The 18,192-nt window shown below is 51.8% G+C and overlaps 1 long non-coding RNA gene across 1 annotated transcript in view; it reads left to right on the top strand.

Moving 5' to 3' along the window:
* Positions 1-2,711: 2,711 nt before the first annotated feature.
* LOC132689993 (uncharacterized) overlaps positions 2,712-18,192 on the top strand; it is a 38,539-nt gene continuing 23,058 nt past the window's right edge. The window contains exons 1-4 of the long non-coding RNA XR_013552645.2: positions 2,712-4,166; positions 11,358-13,171; positions 13,595-15,255; positions 17,765-17,854. This is a non-coding gene — a long non-coding RNA (uncharacterized LOC132689993). The remainder of the gene's footprint in view (positions 4,167-11,357; positions 13,172-13,594; positions 15,256-17,764; positions 17,855-18,192) is intronic.

Here is an 18,192-nt window from a genome sequence, read left to right as displayed (position 1 = left end):
ATTGGTTGACTGGAGGTTGCAGTGCCGCGGCACTGGCTTCCCTGGAGGGTGCATTGTCACGGGGTCTGGGTTCACTGGAGGCTGCAGTGCCACGGACACTGTGTTCACTGGAGGCTGCAGTGCCATTGGCACTGGATTCACTGGAGACTGCAGAGTGGCGGACACTGGGTTCACTGGAGACTGCAGTGCCGTTGGCACTGTGTTCACTGCAGGATGCAGTGCCGCGGGCAGTGGGTTCACTGGAGATTGCATAGAAGCTGGAACTGAGTACACTGCATGGTGCAGTGCCACCGGTCCTGGGTGCACTTGAGGGTGCAGTGTGGCAGGCACTGCCATCACTGGAGGGTGCAGTGCCACGGGCAGTGGGTTCAAAGGAGGGTGTAGTGCAGTGCAACTGGGTTCACTGCAGGCTGCAGTGCTGTGGACACTTTTTTCACTGGAGGGTGCAGTGCCCCGGGCATGGGTTCACTGGAGATTGCATAGAAGCTGGAACTGAGTACACTGCATGGTGCAGTGCCACCGGTCCTGGGTGCACTTGAGGGTGCAGTGTGGCAGGCACTGCCATCACTGGAGGGTGCAGTGCCACGGGCAGTGGGTTCAAAGGAGGGTGTAGTGCAGTGCAACTGGGTTCACTGCAGGCTGCAGTGCTGTGGACACTTTTTTCACTGGAGGGTGCAGTGCCCCGGGCATGGGTTCAGTAGAGTGTGCAGTGCCACGGGCTCTGGGTTCACTGGAGACTACCGTGCCGTGGGCACTGGGTTCACTGCAGGCTGCTCTGCCTCGGGCACTGGGTTCACTGCAGGCTGCAGTGCCACCTACAGTGGGTTCACTGCATGCTGCAGTGCCACTTGCAGTAAGTTCACTGGATCCTGCATTGCTGCGGGCAATGGGTTCATGCAGGCTGCAGTGCACCGGTCACTGGCATAACTGGAGGCTGTAGTGCTGCAGGCACTGGCTGCACTGGCTGCTGCAGTGCCGCGGACACTGTATTCACTGGAGGCTGCTGTGCTGCGGGCACTGGATTCACTGGAGGCTGCATTGCCGTGGACACTGGGTTCACTGGAAAGTGTAGTGCCGGGGGCACTGACTTCACTGGAGGCCGCAGTGCCGTGGGCACGGTCATCCCTGGAGGCTCCAGTGCCACGGTCACTGAGGTCACTGGAGGCTCCACTGCCGCGGTCACTGGGGCCTCCTGTGCCCCAGTTCCGCTGGCACTGGAGCCTGGATGGGCTGCTTGTGATTCTGTGTCTCCCTCTCTGTTTTTCCCCGGGTGGTCTCTGGTTTGAGCACAGACCTGGAGGCTGCATGGGATTGTGTGTCTCCCTCTGTCTCTGTCCTTCCCCAGGAGTTTCTGTGCTGAGACCACAGAGCCTGGAGGAGCTTCTTGGGATTCTATGTCTCCCTCTCTGTCCTTCCCCAGGAGGCTCTGTGGTGGGAGCACAGAGCCTGGAGCCTGCTTGGGATTCTGTGTCTCCCTCTCACTCTGTCCTTCCCCTGGAGTGTCTTCAGGCACTGGGAGTGCCAATTTCAGGCACTGGGAGTGATGACTGCAGTCCCTGTGAGTGGAGACTCCAGTCACTGGGAGTAACTGCAGACACTGAGAGTGACTTTGACTTCAGTCTCTGGGAGTGACTATGACATCAGTCACTGGGAATGACTTTGACTTCAGTCACTGGGAGTGACTTCAGGAGTGACTTCAGTCACTGGGAGTGACTTCGAGAGGGACTTGCCTCACTGGGAGTGACTTCGGTCGTGACTTCTGTCACTGGGAGTGACATCTGGAGTGACTTCCGTCACTGGCAGTCACTTAGGGAGTGACTTTCATCACTGGGAGTGACTTCGAGAGGGACTTCCCTCACTGGGAGTGACTTTGGGCATGACTTCTGTCACTGGGAGTGATATCTGGAGTGACTTCCGTCACTGACAGTCACTTCGGGTTGACTTTCATCACTGGGAGTGACTTCGGGAGAGACTTCCGTCACTGGGAGTGACTTTGGGATGACTTTCTTCACTGGGAGTGACTTTGTCTTCAGTCACTGGGAGTGACTTTGACTTCATTCCCTGGGAGTGACTTTGGGAGTGACTTCATTCAATAGGCATGACTTCAGACATTGGGAGTGAATGACTTCAGTCACTGGGTATGCCCTCAGGCACTGGGCATGCCTAACCCTTCAGGCAAGGGGCGAGCCTTCAGGCATGGGGCGAGCCTTCAGGCAGGAAGAGCCTTCAGGCAAGGGGCGAGCCTTCAGGCAAGAGGCCTTCAGGCAAGGGGCAAGCCTTCAGGCAAAGGGTGAGCCTGCAGGCATTGGACCTGCCTTCAGGCATGGGACATGGCTTCATGCTCGGGGCATGGCTTTAGGCAAGGGGCTTGCCTTCAGGTAAGGGGCTTGTCTTTAGGCATGGGGCATGCCTTCAGGCCCTGGGCATGCCTTCAGGCACAGGGAGCGGCTTCAGGCAAGGGGCTTGTCTTCAGGCATGGGGAGCGCCTTCAGGTATGGGGAGCGGCTTCAGGCATGGGGTGTGCCTTCAGGTACTGGGAGCGTCTGTGCCCTTCAGGACACTTTCCATGGAAAGTAACGCTGTACCACTTCTGGCCCCACATGTGTGTGGTCATATCAGATTTAGGAATTTTGTCCTCATTGAGAGAGAGAGAGAGAGAGAGAGAGAGAGAGAGAGAGAGAGAGATTGAGAGAGTGTGAGTGAGTCTTAGCTAGTGTTTGGTTTTGGGCCAGGGACTTAGATAGGGCTGAATGGACAGGAGACCCGTGATTGCCCTGGAAGGCTGCAGTGAGGGCCCATGCACTAATGCGTGTAAGGTTTAGGATTATGGTAAGAGTTGGTGTGAACTTTAGGTTGAGGGGTATGGTGCGGGTCAAGGTTACTGTTAGGTTTAGGTCCCAGGAGGTTGTAGGCGGCGAACCCCTAGCAGTGCAGTGGTCTCCACATAGGGTTGAATGGAGACTGCATGAAAGCCTCTAGTTCAGGCTTCGTCTTTCCATGCCAGAGCCAGCCTCCCGTGTGTGCCACTCTTCAGTTGGGCCTCAGCACCCTCCTTGTGAATCTCCATGCCAGCAGTGGAATTGACATGATGATGTTCCAGTTCGATACCGAATAACACTTCAGGGTTCTGGGCCCTATGGGCGTGATGTTCTCAGAATTCGGAACTCGATCCCCATTGGGAGACAGCCATTGCTAGGGTTAAGGTATGTTCCAGCGACATAAGCACGGCTGAAGCGACACCAGTCCCTTGAGCTACATGGAGGGCTGAATAGGGCACATGCACAGGTGCAGGTCAGATGTAGGGTTACGGTTAGAGTTGGTGAGGTTGGTGTGTATAGTTATGTTCATTGTTTTAGTTCTGTTCATAGTTATGTTCATGGTGAGGTTGGTGTGTATAGTTATGTTCATTATTGGGTTTGGGGTTAAGTCCTAGGTGGCTCCAAGCGATAAACGAACAGCAATGCAGTCAGCTTCCCGGAGGGCTCAGTGGAGGGCATATTGCAGGTTGTCCGTCATGCTTAGTCTTTGTTTGCCAGGGCAAGCCTCCATCGTGGGCCATTCTTTGATTGAGCCTCAGCAACCACTTCTGCAGCAACATCTGGGCTTTGGATATTACATGGTGATATTCCACATTCCACGCTGAGTAATACTCCTCCTCCTCTGGACTCCATGTGTGTGGTATCCTCAGACTAAAGAATTGAGTCACCATCAGGAGAGAGCCTTAGTTTGAGTTAGGGTTTGCTTCAGGGCCATAAGCAGCGCTGAAGCAACACTACTCATGTGATCTACATGGGGTGTTGTATGAGGGACAATGCGCACGTGAGGGTCTGGTGTAGGATTAGCGTTAGAGTTGGAGTGAGGTTTAGGTTGAGGAGTACTGCGAGGGTCATGATTAGGGTTAGGGTCCAGGAGGCCCTAGGTGCTGAAACCCAAGCAGTGCAGTGATCTCCCTGGAGGGCTGAGGGAGGTCGCATTGGAGGGTGCCGGCCAGGCTTAGTCTTTAGGGGCTAGGGCCAGCCTCGGCTATGGACCACACTTTGGTTGGGCCTCAGCAACCCCCTTGTGCAGCTCCCTCTGGGCTTTGGAAATTACCTGGTCATGTTCCACGTTCCATGCCGAGGAATCCGGCTCCTCTTCTGAACCCCACGTGTGTGGTTTGCACAGAAGTAAGTATTGGGTCACCATGGGGAGACAGCCTAAAATGGAGTTAGGGTTCAGTCCAAGGACATAAGCAGGGCCGAAGCAACAGCAGTCCCGTGATCTCCCTGGAGGGCTGAAGAGAGGGTCCCCGAGAGGGTGCAAGTCAGTTGTAGGTTATGTTTAGAATAGGGGTGATGTTTAGGTTGAGGGGTACTTTGAAGGTCATGGTTATTGTTAGGTCTCACGAGGCTCTAGGTGCAACAACCCCAGGAAGGATGTGGTCTCCCAGAAGGGCTGAGTGGATCCCACATGGGATTGTGCTGATCAGGCTTTGTCTTTGAGTGCCCGATCAAGCCTCTCGTGTGAGTCACTCTTCAGTGTGGCCTCAGGAACCCCCTCGTGCAGCTCCTTATGGGTAATGGAAATGACACGATTTGCTCCAAGATCCATGCCGAGGAATCCTGCAAAGCTTTGGGCCCCCTGTGTGTGGTCTCTCAGAGTTAGGCATTGGATCCCCATCGGGATTCAGCCACAACTAGGGTTAGGGTTCGGTCCAGGGAGGTAAGCAAGGCTGAAGCAACAGCAATCCCATTACCTACATGGAGGTTTGAATGAGGGCCCATGAGCGGGTGAGGGTCAGGTGTAGGGTGTCAGGTGAAGCCTTAGAGTTGGGGTAAGGTTGAGGTTGAGGAGTATGTTGATGGTCACGTTTATGGTTTGGGTTAGGTTCCAGGAGGTACGAGGTGCTGTACCCCAAGCAGTCCAGTGGTCTCACTGGAGGAATCAGTGGAGGGCAAATGGTAGGTTGCTGCTCAGGCTTAGTCTTTGGGTGCCGAAGCCAGCATCAGTTGTGGGGCAATCTTCAGATGGGCCTCAGCAAACCCTTTTTGCAGCTTCCTCTGGGCTTTGTAAATTACCTGTCGATGTTCCACGTTCCATGTGAGTAACACTGCAGCACTTCTGGGCCCCCTATGCATGGTGACTGAGAGTTAGGAATTTGTTCCTCAATGGGAGAGAGCCATTACTAGGGTTAGGTATTGGCCCAGGGATGTAGATAGGGCCAAATCCACATGAGTCCGTGATCATTCTGGAGGACTCCATAGGGCCCATGCTTGGGTGCGGGTCATGTGTAGGGTTAGCGTTAGAGTTGGTGTGAAGTTTAGGTTGAGGTGTATGGTGAGGGTCAAGTTTAGTGTTAGTGTTAGGTCCCAGGAGGTTCCAGGCAGTGAACGCCTAGCAGTGCAGTGGTCTCCACAGAGGGCTGAGTGGAAGCTTCATGGAAGTCTACAGTTCAGACTAAGGCTTTGCGTGCCAGGGAAGCATCCTATGTGTGACACTCTTAAGTTGGGCCTCAGCAACCTCCTTGTGCAGCTCCATCCCAGCAGTGCAAATGAGATGATGATGTTCCAATTCTATACTGAAGAATACTGCAGGGGTTTGGACCCTATGTGCATGGTGTTCTCAGAGTTAGGAACTGGATTCCCTTTGGGGGAGAGCCATAGCTAGGGTCAGGATTCGGTCCAGGGACGTAAGCAGGGCCGAAGCAACACCAGTCCCATTATCTACATGGAGGGCTGAATGAGCACCCATGCAGGGGTGCAGGTCAGGTGTAGCATTACCTTTAGAGTTGGGGTGAGGTTGAGGATGATGTGTATGGTTCTGGTCAATATAATGGTTAGGTTTTGTCCCAGGTCCTCCAGAAGCTGAAGCACCAGGAGTGCTGGTCTTCCTGCAGGGTTCAGTGGTGAGAACATGGGAGGGTGTAGGTCATGCTTAGTCTTTGAGAGCCAGGGTGAGCCTCCTTTGTGGGCCACACTTTGGTTAAGCCTCAGGAACTGTTTCTGAAGTAACATCTGGGCTTTGGATATTACATGGTGATATTCCACATTCCATGCCGAGGAATCCGCCTCTTCTTCTGGAAGGGAGGTATCCTCAGACTTAAGAATCGGGTCACCATCTGGAGAGAGCTTTAGATAGAGTTGGGTTTCAGACCAGGGCCATGAGGATGGCCAAAGCTACCCCATTCCACTTACCTCCATGGGGTGATGAATGGTTGCCAGTGTGCAGGTGAGGGTTAGTTGTAGGGTTAGCGTTAGTGTAGGAATGAGTTTGAGGTTCAGGGTATGGTGAGGGTCACGGTTAGTGTTAGGGTTAGGGCCCAAGAAATTCCAGGCGGTGAACCCCTAGCATCACAGTGGTCTCCACGGAAGGCTGAGTGGTGGCTGCATGGGAGCCTTCAGTTCAGACTTATTCTTTGTGTTTCAAGGCCAGCCTCCCGTGTGTGCCACTATTCATTGGGTCTCAGTAGCATCCAAGGGCATCTCCATCCCAGCAGTGGAAACGAAATGATGATGCTCCAATTCCATACCGAGTAATACTGTAGGGGTTTTGACCTATATGCGTGGTGTTTCAGAATTAGGACCTGGATACCCATTGGGAGAGAACCACAGACAGGGTGAGGCTCTGTCCAGGGACATAAGCAGGGCTGAAGAGACACCGGTCCCATTATCTCCATGAGAGCATGTATGGGGGCCAATGCACGGGTAAGGGTCAGGTGTAGGGTTAGCATTAGCGTTGGGGTGAGGTATAGGTTGAGTAGTATGGGGAGGGTCATGGTTGGGTTTAGGGCTAGGTTTCAGGAGGCCCAAGGTGCTGAATCCAAGGCAGTGCAGTTGTTTCCCTGGGGGACCCAGAGGAGTGCGCATGGGAGGGTGCCGGTCATGCTTATTCTTTGGGTGCCAAGGCCAGCCTCTTGTGTGGGCCACTCTTCAGTTGGTCCTCAGCAACCCCCTTGTGCAGGTCCCTCTGGGCTTTGGAAATGGTATGGTGATGTTCCCCGTTCCATGCCAAGTAAGCCTGCACCGCATCTGGGCCCCATGTACGTGGTTTTCTCCAATTTAGGAATTGGGTCCCCATTGGGAATGAGCCATAGCTAGGGTAAGCGTTTGATCCAGGGATGGGACGTAAGCAAGGCTGAAGAAACAACAATCCCTTTACCTCCATGGAGGGCTGAATGAGGGCTCATGCACGGATGCGGGTCACGTGTAGGGTTAGCGTTAGACTTAGGGTGAGGTTCCGGTTGAGGAGTATGGATTGGGTCATGATTAGGGTGAGGGATAGCTCCAAGGAGTCCCCAGATGATGAACCCCATGCAGTGCAGTGGTCTGGGAGGGCTCAGTGGAGGGCACATGGGAGCGTGCTGGTCAGGTTTAGTCTTTGGTTACCAGTGCCAGCCTTGCATGTGGGCCACTTTTGGGCCTCAGCAAGCACTTTGGCACCTCCCTCTGGTATTTGGACATGACGTGGTGGTGGTCCATGCTCCATGTGGAGTAATCCTGCACCGCTTCTGGGCCACAGGTGCATGATATTCTCTGCATTAGGAATTGGATCCCCATCAGGATAGAGAAATAGGTAGGATTACAGTTAGATCCAGGGACATAAGCAAGGCCGAAGCAACAACAGTCCATTTATCTCCATTGAGTATGAATGAGGGCCATGCGCGGTAGCAGGTCAGGTGTAGGGTTAGTGTTAGAATTGGGGTGAGGTTTCGGTTGAGGAATATGGCAAGGGTCATGGTGAGGGTTAGGGGTAGGTTCCAGGAGGCGCTTAAGTGCAGAAACCTAAGTAGTGCAGTGGTCTCCTAGAGGGTTGAGTGGAGGGCGCAAAGGATGGTGCCATTCCTTCTTAGTCTTAGGGTGTCAAGGCCCTCCTTGGGTGTAGGACACTCCTTAGTTGAGCCTCAGCAGTGCCCTTGTTCAGCTCTCTCTGAGCTTTGGAAATGACATGGTGATGTTCCAGGTTCCAAGCCGAGTGATTTACACCATGAGCGTGCTATTGTCAGTCATTGGAATTGGGTTGCCATGAGGAGGGAGACTTAGCTAGGGTTAGGGTTCAGTGCAGGGACATCACCAGGGCAGAGTGACTCCAGTCTCGTGAATTTCATGGAGGGCTGAAGTGAGAAACCTTGTGAGGATACGAGTCTGGTATAGAGTTAGTGTGAGAGATAGGTTTAGGTTTAGGTTGAGGGTTAGGGTCAGGGTTCTGGTTAGGGTTGGGGTTAGGTCCCAGGAGGCTCCAGATGCTGAACCCACAGCAGTGCAGTGGTCTCCCCGAAGTGCTGACTGGAGTACACAATGGATGCTGCAGGTCAGGATTAGTCTTTCGGTTGCCAGGCCAGACAACTGTTTCTGGCACTCTTCGGGTAAGCCTCAGGAATGCTCTTGGGCACAACGGAGGCTGCCGGCCAGGATTAGTCTTTGGGTTCCAAGGCTAGACAAGTGTATTGGACACTCTTTGGGGGAGTCCTCAGGAATCCTCTTATGCAGCAGCAGCCGGGCTTTAGAAATGACATGGTGATGTTCCACATTCCACGCCGAGTTATCCTGCACTGCTTCTCGACCCCATGTGCATTCTGTTGTCAGACATTGGAATTGGGTGCCCATGGGGAGTGAGTTTTAGCTAGGGTTAGGGTTCAGTGCAGGGATATGGCCAGGGCCAAAGGACTCCAGTCTTGTGATCTCCCTCGAGGGCTGAAGTGAGGGCACATGCGCTGGTGTGGGTCTGGTGTAGAGGTATTGTGAGATATATGGTCAGGTGAGATTGAGGGTTATGCTCAGGGTTATGGTTAGGGTTAGGGTAGGTCACAGAAGGATCCAGGCGCTGTACCCACAGCAGTGCAATTGTCTCCCCGAAGGGTGAGTCAGTGCACAATGGAGGCTGCTTGTCAGAATTAGTCTTTGGGTTCCAAGTACGGACAACTCTATAAGGTCTGGTGTAGATAGGTGTGTCTAGTGTGATAGAAACTGTTAGATTTAGATTGAGGGTTATTGTTAGGGTTACGGTTAGGTTTAGAGTTAGGTCCCAGGAGTCTCCAGGCGCTGAACCACAGCAGTGCAGTCGTCTCCCGGAAGGGTTGAGCGGAGTGCACAACGGAGGCTGCCAGTCAGGAATAGTCTTCGGTTTCCAAGGCCAGACAACTGTATCGGGCACTCTTCAGGTAGGCCTGTTGAATCCTTGAGTGCAGTGGCAGCCGGGCTTTTGAAATGACATGATGATGTTCCACATTCCACTCCAAGTATTCCTGCACCGCTTCTCAATTCCATGTGCATGCTGATGTCAGACTGTGAATTGGGTCCCCATGGGGAAGGAGCCTTAGCCAGGGTTAGGGTTCAGTGCAGGGAAGTCACCAGGGCCGAAGCAACTCCAGTCTAGTGGTATCCCTCAAGGGCTGACCTGAGATCCCATGCGAGGGTGCGGCTCAAGTGTAGGGTTAGGGTTAGAAATAGGGTTACGATTAGGTTGAGGGTTATGGTTAGGGGTACGGTTAGGGTTTTCTTCGTTCCCAAGGCTCCATGCACTGAACCCACAGCAGTGCAGTTGCCTCCACGAATGACTGAGTGGTGTGCACACCCGAGGCTGCGGGTCAGGATTAATCTTTGGGTTCTAAGGACAGACAACTGTATCTGGTCTGGTGTAGATAGATGTGTTTAGTGTGAGTGATAGGGTTAGGTTTAGGTTGAGGGTTAGCATACGGTCCTGGTTAACATTAGGGTTAGGTCCCAGGAGGTTCCAGGCACTGAAACCACAGCAGAGCATTTGTCTCCCCGAAGGGCAGAAGGGAGTACACAAAGGAGGGTGCTGGTCAGGATTAGTCTTTTGGTTCCAGGGCCAGACAACTGTATGGGCCACCCATCGGTTAGGCCTCAGTATCCTCTTGTGCAACTGCAGCCACGCTTTGGAAATACATGGTGATTTCCACATTCCATGCTGAGTGTTCATGAACCGTTTCTGGTCCCGGTGTGTGTGCTGTTATCAGTCTTTCGATATGGATCCCCATGGGGAGAGGGCCTTAGGTTTATAGTTTTAGATTTAGTGGGTAGAGTTAGAGTGTTAGGATGAGGGTTTTAGGGTTAGAGTTAGAGGCTTAGGGTTAGAGGGTTAGGGTAAGGTTAGGGTTAGTTCGGGTTATGTTTACGTTTACCATTAGTTAGAGGTAGGGCTAGGGTTAGGGGAAGTGCGGGGGCAGGATTTAGCATTAGGGTTATGGTTAGGGTTAGGTGTTAGGTTTAGGTGGTGGGATTTTGTTTAGTGATAGGGTTAGGAGTTGGGCAAGGAGTAGGTCATGCTTGCACCCCCACTTTGAGCGGGAAGATGTTCATGTGTGGACACCACCCTCCATGTTTGAGGGATTGTGTTCTTGTTATCACCCCAGTCTCTCTGCACTGCAGGTTGTTCTTGCCTCGCCCATTCCAGCTTTGCTCTGGAGTTTTTCACACCATGTCCCCACACTCTCTCGGTATGGTAGGATTTCACGTACCACCCAATCCTTTTTGGTGCATGGGGTGTGTTCACACATGCGACCCTCCACACCCTCTGCGTGCGATGGTGTCACCCATGAGCCTCGCCGCTCCTTAGATTGGGATTACTGATGCCAGTATTAAATCTGATACTGATGCCAGTATTAAATCATGAATATCTATTTTCACTTTCACAACTGAAAAAGTAGACGTTTCTTAAGGTAAGGTTTATGTTTAGGATTAATATTAGGTGTCAGTTAAGGTTTAGCACATGGTGCAATCCCCCTTGGTGTGGGATGGCTTCACGAATGTGTCCCATCTGCTTCCCTTTATCCACGATGTAGCAGTGATAGTACTTTTAATTCAGATGTTTTCCTTGGCACCTGGATGTCTCTGGGGTAAGCGTCCCACTTCGTCTTGTTTCATGGTCTCTCGGTTTCTGGTTTTGAGCCCTGGGTAGCTTCTGTGCTGATGGCTCTGAATCTGGAGCCTGCTTCAGATACTATCTCTCTCTCTCTCTCTCTGCCCATGCCCCACTTGTGTTCTTTGTGTCTTTCAAAAATTAATGTACCTAAAATCATTTTCAATCAGATATTTCCTGGATGGCTCTTTTCACTTTCATTGCTGAAGAAGCAGGCATCTGTCTCGTTCATTGTTCTTTTGTTATCTTTGGCATAGCTGACAACATATACAACATTTCCCCAGCCAGCATCGGGGATGCGCAGCATTTCTTCTACCAGCCGGACACCTCTCATCCACTGTAACACTGCATTCCTCTAGAGCATCCCACATGCTCTCGGAAACTGGACTGTAACTGTGGATGGTAGCATGGCCCCATATTCTTCTGATGGTATTTCAGGAGGTTCTTCATTCGTCTTTGGTTACCTGAGTGTCTTCTGACATCTCTCATATTTCCACTAGGCCGCTGCTATGATGCTCAACAGGGAACCTGAAGCACACAGGGATTCAGGAGCAGACCAACTACCGCTTGGCTCCCACAAATGGTCACCTTGGAACTCTTTATGGAAGAGGAGAAAACACTCACCAGCACTGTTTCATAACCCTGCACCGAATGTGGAGACAACAATCACCCACCCCCAAAAGGAAACTCTAGCAGGGTACATGTATCAAACCTAAGGTGTTGGTTATGTATTTTGGATCAATTAAGTGAGGTTGTACTTTTGACTGGTAAGTGTACATCTAAATCCCTCAGAGTGGATATTCTCTGAGGTCACTCCAACCTAAATTGTTGGCCCATGGGGAGATGTGTTGTCCCTATTGATTGTATTGATGTTGTCTCTGTAGGCCAGTGAATTAAAGCTCCATAGGGTCTTGTCCTGTTCTTGCCTCTTCACAGGAAGGTCCATTTCACTGATTGAAAGAGACAGCAAGGGAGTAGTGTTGCCACTATTAAATCTGACATTTCATGAATGAGTCTTTTCACTTTCATGGCTGAAGAAGCAGCATCTCTTATGATGAGGGTTAGGGTTTGGATTACCCTGAGGATTAGGGTAAGGGTTAGGTCATGCTTGCACCCCCCGTTTTGGCAAGGGAGGAAGGTCACACCTGACCCCCGCCACCCTCCTTGTGGAAGGGTGTTCAGGCATGCAGCCTGCCTCCCCTCCACAAGGGAGTTGTGATGCCACTACTTAATGTGTTGTTTTATGAATGACTCTTTTCACTTTCACAGCTGAAGAAGCAGGCATTTCTTAAGGTAAGTGTTATGGTTAGGATTGCCGTTCATGGTTAGGGTAAGGGATAGGCCATGCCTGCACCCTCCCTTGGAGTGGGAGGACATTCACACATGAGCCACGCCCCCCCTCATCTCGGGAGGGTGTTCACCAATAGGAACCAGTCCCCTTCAGCGGGGGGGATGTTGATGTATGCTCCTGCACCCATCTCGTGTGCGAGGGTGTTCATACGTGGACACCACTACCCTTGGTGAGGGAGGGCATTTGTCCATGCACCATGCCCTCCTTGGCTCAGGAGGTGTTCACGCATGAGCACAGTGCCCCCTTGGCTTGGGAAGGTGTTCAGGTATGTGCATGAAGCTGCCCCCCAGCGTGGGAGGGGGTTCACGCATGTGCCCTCCCCCCTCAGGCGCTGGAGGGGGTCACCTGTGCACAACACCACTAGTCAGCAAGGGAGTAGTGATGTCACTATTAAATCTGACGTTTCATGGACGGCTGTTTTCTCTTTCACAGCTGAAGGAGCATGCATCTCTTAAGGTCAGGGGTAGGGTTAGCATTACAGTTAGGGGTTAAGATAAGGGCTAGGTCATGCTTGCTCTCCCCCCTCAGCACGGGAAGACTTCACGCATTACCCCACTATCCTGAGCAAGGGAGAGTGTTCACCCTTTCACCCCAACCCCTGAGAGTGGTAAAATATTGAAGCATGTGCTCCACTCCACTTCCGCTAGGGAGGGCTTTCACACATGCGTAGATCCCCCCTTTGGGACAGATTGTTCACATATGTGCATGACCACCTGTCGGGTCGGGAGGGTGTTCACTCATGGGCATACCCCACCTCTGCATGGGAGAGGTTCATGCATGTGTCTTGCTCACCTCAGCAGGGAGGGTTTTTACGCATGTGCACAGCCCCACCTTGGTGTGGGAGGAGGTCACCCATGCAGAGCGCCACTCTTCAATGAGGGAATAGTGATGCCATTATTAAATGTGACGTTTCATGAATGGTTCTTTTCAATTTCACAGCTGAAGTAGCAGACAACTCTTAAGGTAAGGGTCCGGGTTAGCATTACCATTAACGGTTAAGGTAAGGGTTAGGTCATGCTTCCACACCCACCCCCTCGTCTCTAGAGTGTATTCACGCAATAGTACCGCCCCTCAGTGTGGGAGAATATTCATTCATGCGTGTGTCCCGCCCCCTTCAGCGTGGGAGGGTGTTCACACATGTGCCCCATCCTCTTCAGCTTGGAAGTGCATTCACGCATTCTCACATTTGCACCACCCGTCCCAAGGTGAGGGAGGGTGTTCACACATGTGCCCTGTCTCCCTCGGCATGGGAGGTGGTTCACACATGCTCCTCATCCCCTCGGTAATAGAGGGTGTCACCCATGAACAGTGCCACCCCTCGGAGAGGGAGTACTGTTGCCACTATTAAATGTGACCTTTCATCAATGATTCTTTTCACTTTCACAGCTGAAGAAGCATGCATCACTTAAGGTGAGGGTTAGGGTTAGCATTACATTTAGGCTTTAGGGTAAGGGTTAGGTCATGCTTGCTCCCCCTCTCTGCACGAGAGGTATTTCACTAATACTCCCTGCCCCCCTTGGCACAAATGGGCACAGCCCTCCGTCCATGTAGAAGGGTGTTCTCACACACAACCCTCCTTGGCGACGGAGAGCGTTTGTTCACACACCCTGCCCCATTAGTGCGGGAGTTTGTTCTCATGTGTGTAAGGCCCCCCTCCTGGTGGAAGGGTGTTCACCCATGTGCACCATCCCCCCACTTTGGCATGGGAAGGTGTTGACCTATGTGATGTGACACGTCAGCATGGGGGAGTATTCACGCATCTGCCCCGTCCCCCTCTGCCCGGGAGGGTGTTCATGCATGCGCACAGCCACCAGTCAGTGAGGGACGGTATTCATGCATGCACACAACAACCCCTCCATGAAGGAGGGCATTGACATATGCGCCATGCATCCCTCAACAAGGGAATGGTTCAAGCATGTGCCCCATACCCATTTTGGCACGGGAGGGTGTTGACCTATGCACCCTACCCCCTCAGCGCTGGAGGGTGTTCATAGATGTGCACAGCCCCCGTTGTGGCGGAAGTGTGTTCACACTTCTGAACAACCCTGGCTAGGGGAGGGATGCCATTCGCACGTGGGCCCCGCCCCATACCACTGGGTGCTGTTCACACATGTGCACAGCTCTCCCTACTGGCGGAAGAGTGTTCACACATGCACAAAACTGCTCCAAGAGGTAGGGCGTTTCCACATGAGCACAATCCCCATCAGTGAAGGAAGGCATGCATGCATGCTCCTTACCCACTACCGCAGGAGGCTGTACAGACATGCGCACAGCCCCCCCTACTGGTGTATGTTCACGCATGCGCACAGCTCCCCTCAATGAGGGAAGGCATTTGCACATGCGCCCCCCTCCCCTGGGCAAGGAAGGGTGTTCAGGCATGCACAGAACCACCACCTCAGCCAGGGAGGTCGTTGGTGCATGCGCCCTGCCCCACTTAGCACAAGAGGTGGTTCAGGCTTTGGCCTGGCCCCCGGTCAGCATGTGAGTCGGTCACCCATGCACAGCGCCACCCCTCAGGGAGGAAGTACTGATGTCACTATTGAATGTGATGTTTCATGAATGGTTCTTTTCACTTTCACAACTGAAGAAACACAGCTGAAGAAACGCAGCCAGGGAGGGCGTTGACGTATGCTCCCCGCTCCCCTCGCCAGGATGGTGTTCACGCATGTGCAAAGCCCCCCCTCCTTGCCAAAGGGGGTTCAGGCATGCCCACAACCCCCACTCTGTGAGGCAGACCATTTGTACAGGCACACAACCCTCCTTCAGCAAGGGACAGTGTTCATGCTTGGCCCCACTCACCTCGGTGGGAAGGGTGCTCACACATGCACATAACCCCCCTCAGCATTGGAGGGCGTTCAAACTTGTGCCCCTCCCCACTTGATGCCAGAGGTGGTTCAGGATTCTGCCTTGCCCCTGGTTGGTGTGTGAGATGGTCACCCATGCACAGTGCCACCTTTTAGGGAGAGAGTAGTGATGTCACTATTAAATGTGATATTTCACGAATGGTTCTTTCACTTTCACGGCTGAAGAAACACACATCTCTTAAGGTAAGTGTTAGGGTTGGCACTGACATAAGGCGTAGGGTAAGGCTTAGGTAGTACTTCCTCCACCCTGGGTATGAGAGGTTTTCAAGCATTAGCATTCCCCCCCTTTGGACAGGAGGGGGTTAACACATGCGCCCTCCCACATCAAGGGAGGGGGTCACCATTGCGCCACTGTCTCTGCGATGGAGGGGTGTCACTCATGTTCTTTCCCACACCTTGGCACGGGAGGGGATCATGCACGTGCCCCTTCTGCACCCCTTCATCGGCGATGTAGCCTTGATGTTCCTTTTAGGCCAGACGTATTTTGCACTGCCTCAGCCGCTCAGTGGATTAAGTGTCCCACTTCAGGTCATAGTCTCATGGTTTGTGGTTTCGAACCCTCGCTTCACCTCTGTGCTGATGACTCTGAACATGGAGCCTGCTTCAAATACTGTGTCTCACTCTCTGTCTGCCCCTTCCCTACGTGTGTTCTGTCTGTCTGTCTCTCTCTCTCTCTCTCTCAAAAAACAGTGAAGCTAAAAACATTTTAAAGCAGCTCCATCAGTCTACTTGTCTTCTTGCTCTATTCCCGCCTCTTCACGGGAAGGTCCATTTCACCGATTGGAAGAGACAGTAAAACCCTCGTGTGGCCATTCAAATGAATCACTATTTAGGAAACAAGTGATTATGCTACTTTTCCACTGTCAGGATACCATGGCCATTTCATGAATGTCCCTAGGCAGGCGGGGCCTCTAAAACTAGAAATGCTAGAGGTGATTTTACTGGTAAGCAGGTGGGGTTTGTGTTCACTGAGTTCCTTTTACTTCCTTTCATCTTTCTTTGATTGCCTATCTGTGTTGGGTCAACAATTGGTTTGGTATTGACTTTACAGGTTATTTTTATCTCATGGTTAACTATCCATGGTTATCCACTCTGACAGAGCTTAAGCAAGTACAAATATTGCTTGTTGCACATACTAGCATTATTGTTTCCTGTGCACCTGCAGCTGTTTCTCCCGGCCCACGGGGAGCAATCACTTCCCATCCAGCACCACCTGCTTTGTCTTCCTATGCCTAGCAGTGCACGTGCCGGTGCCTGCAGAACTTCCCTTGTTTCTCTGTCAGCTGAGTCTGAATGGGCTTCCTCTCCCACTCGTCCCTACTTCTCATCTCTTTAATGGATGACACACATCGCTGAAGGTCACAGTGAAGTCTCAAACTTCAGCATGTGGATTACGTGGCACCATTTTACAGTCTCACTTGATTACCCCCTTTCTTTAAAAATTACTTCCTTCCTCCTCCCACCGTCTGGGCCGCTGCTCACCAGTGTCTGTGTTGGTAGGTCCTCATCTTCTTCCTGCCCCCCATCTGCTTCCCATCCGCCCTTACTCTGGGGTGATTTCAGCCAGCCTCAGGCTTCTATAGGCCAGCATCTGGGGCCTCTAAGTCTTTATGCGCTGCCCACAGCTGTTCATGTCTCCAGACACCTGACTCCAGCTGTGCACCACACAGGTGCTACCCTCCCCAGACTCTGCTACCTCCCTGTAGGCCTCTCCTATTCCCCTCCCGTTTTTTACTGGGCTGCTGCCACACTGGCCCCTCCCTGTTCCCTGAGCTTGTCAGGCACATACTCCTGCTTCAGGTCTTTGCAATCACTTTGCCTCTCTCTGTCGAAGATATACTTCCACATGCCAACAAGACATACTCCCTCATTTCCATCATAACCTTGCTCTGACATCACCTGCTCAGTGGAGTCTCTGCTAGCTCTCTATGTAAAACTGAAAACTATTCCTTCTCCGACCTGAACACCCGATATCCCTTCCCTGCATTCTTTTTCTTCCTGGCCCTTGGCACCATCTGTTTTTTTCTTGCTTGCTGGATGTTGCCTACTGCAGTCCCTGCCAGATTGTTGGCTCCATGGGGCCCAAAGACCAAACTCTCTTTGTTTAGGGCTGGTTCCTTAGGGCCCTCGAACAGTGCCTAACTCCTTCAAAGGCTCACACACCATTTGCTGAGCAAGTAAATATTAGGATTTCGTATTATTCTGCTGGGCCCGCCACCACAATGTACCACAGACTGGGTGGCCTAAGCAACAGAAATTGATTTATTTATTTTCTCACACTTCAGATCAAGATATGGCCAGGGTGGGTGTCCTCTCTCCATGACTGGTGGATAGCCTCCTTCCCACTGTCTTCACGTGGTCTTCCTTCTGTGTGTGTAGTTGCCCACTCTCTTCCTATAGGACACCGGTTATCAGACTAGAGTCCCTCCCCGCAAATGAGCTCATTCGACCTCCACTTTACCTTTCAAGATCTGGTATCCAAGTACAGTCCCATGGGTAGTTAGGACTTCAATGTATGGATTTTGGGGGCAAATCCATTCCATAACAGGTTTCTGTCTGTTGTACCTAGTCACTACCTACATGGGTTTTTTTTTTTCTCTAGGCCTTTGTGCCCATTATTTGCTCACACAGTGCTAATCCCAGTTTGCCCTTAGCCCAAGTTATAACTCTGTTTGTTTATTTATTTGTATAGGCTTGCATCTTCCCTCTACCTCTATACTCCAAGTTCCTGGCTGGCACTGGAATTACATCTTTAGCATGGACATCATAACCTCCAGGTGAGGTAAGTATGATTGTTTTCATTTTGAAAATCAACAATCTGAAGCTCAAAAGAGAGTAGGTCATGTTTCTGAGATCACAGTACTAGTAAGTGCTGTCCTTTGGATAACTTTGTTCTCATGGGCTCCAATACCCACTTTCTTTCATCTACCATATGTCCCCAAGATGAACGGGGAAAAGCCATACTTCAGCCTGGTATAATATAAACAATGGTATGTGTAAAGCTGGTGTAACAATTCAGGAAATGGGATTAAGTTTAGTATCTGAGTAATTATACCCACAGGTTGAATTTCAATGTCACATCCTTTTATTTTTTACTGCTGCAATTTCTGTTATACTTAA

This window comes from Panthera onca, chromosome E2 (assembly GCF_046562875.1).
Source record: "Panthera onca isolate mPanOnc1 chromosome E2, mPanOnc1 haplotype 2, whole genome shotgun sequence".
NCBI classification, from domain to species: domain Eukaryota; kingdom Metazoa; phylum Chordata; class Mammalia; order Carnivora; family Felidae; genus Panthera; species Panthera onca.
Note: the sequence above shows the minus strand (reverse complement) of the source record. Positions and strands in the feature narration are given on the sequence as shown.